Source organism: Takifugu rubripes, chromosome 20 (genome assembly GCF_901000725.2).
Source record: "Takifugu rubripes chromosome 20, fTakRub1.2, whole genome shotgun sequence".
Taxonomy (NCBI): Eukaryota; Metazoa; Chordata; class Actinopteri; order Tetraodontiformes; family Tetraodontidae; genus Takifugu; species Takifugu rubripes.
In genome coordinates this window covers 16,930,066-16,935,065 of record NC_042304.1, presented here as the reverse complement: position 1 = coordinate 16,935,065, position 5,000 = coordinate 16,930,066, and positions in this window count along the sequence as shown.

Sequence of the window (5,000 nt, the reverse complement as noted above, 5' to 3'; positions counted from 1 at the left end):
GATCCATCGTGAAAACATAAAACAGGAGGAGAAGATATGGACACACACTTACCCGCACCCGCACCCACACACACCCACACCCACACACACACTTCCATCTACTCTTCTGTGGTTTACTTTAAAATTATGAGGCCTAAATAAAGATCAGGCTAAGTATTTATTCATTAAACATTCCCTTGAGGTAAATTTGCCATAAAAGTCTGAAATCATTTTGAATGCATGAGAATTTCATCACTCTCAGGAGTCGAACGTGTTCCAACAAAACTAATAAAAAGTTTCAAACACACCCATTTGTTCCAGTCTGCATTCAAAGAGAACAAAATCAGATGAGGACGAATTTATCATGAGAAAATGACGATGAGAAGATGAAAGTTTCAACTCCCGCAGTCATCATGTGGAAATGGGATCGTTCTGAACCCGGACTCACCGTCTCCAGAACCGCCAGCTGCACCAACAGAACCACAGGAAGTAACGTGGCCGCCCGCCTCCACCACCAGCTGGACGCGCTGTGCATTTTAGTTTTAAATCAAAAAGTTCAAATATTTGCAAGAGATATTTCAGGCGGTTTGGCTGAAGCTCCGTGCGCTGCTGGCGGCGTCGTCTCTGCACCGGAGGGTCCGCAGGGCGCGCGCAGACGCGCCGAATGAGCCGGAACAGGGAGAGCGAGACGTGTCATCCACGCACTGACGCGCGCGGTGCGCGCAACGAGTCAGACACATGCTTGACCTCATGCTCGAGACGTGATTTCTGGCTGACGCGTAACATGAAATGATGAATAAAATCGTTTCAAACTCAGGGGTTTTACAATAAAAAATTCTTTTCTGGGGTTTACTCAAGCAAACAGAGTTAGCTGACAAAATATGTTCGGAAATACTTGAGCTCGTGATGGTGACCGATGAACGTAGTGGTGTAAAGCGTCTGCCTGTTGTGACTGTTGTGACTGTGGTGACTGTAGTGACTGTTGTGACTGTGGTGACTGTAGTGACTGTTGTGACTGTGGTGACTGTAGTGACTGTTGTGACTGTGGTGACTGTTGTGACTGTGGTGACTGTGGTGCCTGTTGTGACTGTGGTGACTGTTGTGACTGTGGTGACTGTTGTGACTGTGGTGACTGGTGTGCCTGTGGTGACTGGTGTGCCTGTGGTGACTGTTGTGACTGTGGTGACTGTTATGACTGTGGTGACTGTTGTGCCTGTTGTGACTGTGGTGACTGTTGTGACTGTGGTGACTGTGGTGACTGTTGTGACTGTGGTGACTGTGGTGCCTGTTGTGACTGTGGTGACTGTTGTGACTGTGGTGACTGTTGTGACTGTGGTGACTGTGGTGACTGTTGTGACTGTGGTGCCTGTTGTGACTGTGGTGACTGTTGTGACTGTGGTGACTGTTGTGACTGTGGTGACTGTTGTGCCTGTGGTGACTGTTGTGACTGGTGTGCCTGTTGTGACTGTGGTGACTGTGGTGACTGTTGTGACTGTGGTGCCTGTTGTGACTGTGGTGACTGTTGTGACTGTGGTGACTGTGGTGACTGTTGTGACTGTGGTGACTGTAGTGACTGTTGTGACTGTAGTGACTGTTGTGACTGTGGTGACTGTAGTGACTGTTGTGACTGTGGTGACTGTAGTGACTGTTGTGACTGTAGTGACTGTTGTGACTGTGGTGACTGTAGTGACTGTTGTGACTGTGGTGACTGTTTGTGACTGTGGTGACTGTGGTGCCTGTTGTGACTGTGGTGACTGTGGTGACTGTTGTGACTGTGGTGACTGTGGTGACTGTAGTGACTGTTGTGACTGTAGTGACTGTGTGACTGTAGTGACTGTTGTGACTGTGGTGACCTGTAGTGACTGTTGTGACTGTAGTGACTGTTGTGACTGTGGTGACTGTAGTGACTGTTGTGACTGTGGTGACTGTTGTGACTGTGGTGACTGTGGTGCCTGTTGTGACTGTGGTGACTGTTGTGACTGTGGTGACTGTTGTGACTGTGGTGACTGGTGTGCCTGTTGTGACTGTGGTGACTGTGGTGACTGTTGTGACTGTGGTGACTGTTGTGACTGTGGTGACTGTTGTGCCTGTTGTGACTGTGGTGACTGTGGTGCCTGTTGTGACTGTGGTGACTGTTGTGACTGTGGTGACTGTTGTGACTGTGGTGACTGGTGTGCCTGTTGTGACTGTGGTGACTGTGGTGACTGTTGTGACTGTGGTGACTGTTGTGACTGTGGTGACTGTTGTGCCTGTTGTGACTGTGGTGACTGTTGTGACTGTGGTGACTGTGGTGACTGTTGTGACTGTGGTGACTGTGGTGCCTGTTGTGACTGTGGTGACTGTTGTGACTGTGGTGACTGTGGTGCCTGTTGTGACTGTTGTGACTGTGGTGACTGTGGTGACTGTGGTGACTGTTGTGACTGTGGTGCCTGTTGTGACTGTGGTGACTGTTGTGACTGTGGTGACTGTTGTGACTGTGGTGACTGTTGTGCCTGTGGTGACTGGTGTGCCTGTTGTGACTGTGTGACTGTGGTGACTGTTGTGACTGTGGTGCCTGTTGTGACTGTGGTGACTGTTGTGACTGTGGTGACTGTGGTGACTGTGGTGACTGTTGTGACTGTGGTGACTGTTGTGACTGTGGTGACTGTAGTGACTGTTGTGACTGTGGTGACTGTAGTGACTGTGGTGACTGTGGTGCCTGTTGTGACTGTGGTGCCTGTTGTGACTGTGGTGACTGTTGTGACTGTGGTGACTGTTGTGCCTGTGGTGACTGTTGTGACTGGTGTGCCTGTTGTGACTGTGGTGACTGTGGTGACTGTGGTGACTGTTGTGACTGTGGTGACTGTTGTGCCTGTTGTGACTGTGGTGACTGTTGTGACTGTGGTGACTGGTGTGCCTGTTGTGACTGTGGTGACTGTTGTGACTGTGGTGACTGTTGTGACTGTTGTGACTGTGGTGACTGTGGTGACTGTTGTGACTGTGGTGACTGTTGTGACTGTTGTGACTGTGGTGACTGTTGTGACTGTGGTGACTGTGGTGTGCCTGTTGTGACTGTGGTGACTGTTGTGACTGTTGTGACTGTGTGACTGGTGTGCCTGTGGTGACTGTGGTGACTGTGTGCCTGTTGTGACTGTGTGTGTGGGTGGTGTGGTGTGAGTGTCTGTGCTGGTGAGTGTGTGTGACTGTGTGTGACTGTTGTGTGGTGGTGGTTGTGTGGGTGACTGTGGTGTGTTGTTGGTGGACTGTGGGGTTGTGTGGTGCTGTTGTTGTGACTGTGTGTCTGTGTGTGGTGCTGTTGTGACTGTGGTGACTGTGGTGACTGTTGGTGACTGTGGTGACTGTGGTGACTGTTGTGACTGTGGTGACTGTTGTGACTGTGGTGACTGTTGTGACTGTGGTGACTGTGGTGACTGTTGTGCCTGTTGTGACTGTGGTGACTGTGGTGCCTGTTGTGACTGTGGTGACTGTTGTGACTGTTGTGACTGTGGTGACTGTTGTGCCTGTTGTGACTGTGGTGACTGTGGTGCCTGTTGTGACTGTGGTAACTGTTGTGACTGTGGTGCCTGTTATGATTGTGGTGACTGTGGTGACTGTTGTGACTGTGGTGACTGAGGTGACTGTTGTGACTGTGGTGCCTGTTATGATTGTGGTGACTGTGGTGACTGTTGTGACTGTGGTGCCTGTTGTGACGGTGGTGCCTGTTATGATTGTGGTGACTGTGGTGACTGTTGTGACTGTGGTGCCTGTTGTGATTGTTGTGACTGAGGTGACTGTTGTGACAGTGGTGCCTGTTATGATTGTGGTGACTGGTGACTGTTGTGACTGTGGTGCCTGTTGTGACTGTGGTGCCTGTTATGATTGTGGTGACTGTGGTGACTGTTGTGACTGTGGTGCCTGTTGTGACTGTTGTGACTGAGGTGACTGTTGTGACTGTTCTGACTGTGGTGCCTGTTGTGACTGTTGTGACTGAGGTGACTGTTGTGACTGTGGTGACTGTGGTGACTGTAGTGACTGTGGTGACTGTTGTGACTGTGGTGACTGTGGTGCCTGTTGTGCCTGTTGTGACTGTGGTGACTGTTGTAACTGTGGTGCCTGTTGTGCCTGTTGTGACTGTGGTGCCTGTTGTGACTGTTGTGACTTGTGCCTGTTGTGACTGTGGTGACTGTTGTGACCTTTGTGACTGTGGTGACTGTGGTGACTGTTGTGACTGTGGTGCCTGTTGTGACTGTTGTGACTTGTGACTGTGGTGACTGTGGTGACTGTTGTGACTGTTGTGACTATGGTGACTGTGGTGACTGTTGTGACTGTGGTGCCTGTTATGATTGTGGTGACTGTGGTGACTGTTGTGACTGTGGTGACTGTGGTGCCTGTTGTGACTGTGGTGACTGTTGTGACTGTGGTGACTGTTTGTGACTGTGGTGCCTGTTGTGCCTGTTGTGACTGTGGGTGACTGTTGTAACTGTGGTGACTGTTGTGCCTGTTGTGACTGTGGTGCCTGTGGTGACTGTTGTAACTGTGGTGCCTGTGTGCCTGTTGTGACTGTGGTGACTGTTTGTGACTTGTGCCTGTGTGACTGTGGTGACTGTTGTGACTGTTTGTGACTGTGTGCCTGTGGTGCCTGTGGTGACTGTTGTAACTGTGGTGCCTGTTGTGCCTGTTGTAACTGTGGTGACTGTTGTGCCTGTTGTGACTGTGGTGCCTGTGGTGACTGTTGTAACTGTGGTGCCTGTTGTGCCTGTTGTGACTGTGGTGCCTGTTGTGACTTGTGCCTGTTGTGACTGTGGTGACTGTGGTGACTGTTGTGACTGTTGTGACTGTTGTGACTGTGGTGACTGTGGTGACTGTGGTGACTGTTGTGACTGTGGTGCCTGTTGTGACTGTGGTGCCTGTTTGTGACTGTTGTGACTTGTGCCTGTTGTGACTGTGGTGACTGTGGTGACTGTTGTGACTGTTGTGACTGTTGTGACTGTGGTGACTGTGGTGACTGTTGTGACTGTGGTGCCTGTTATGATTGTGGTGAC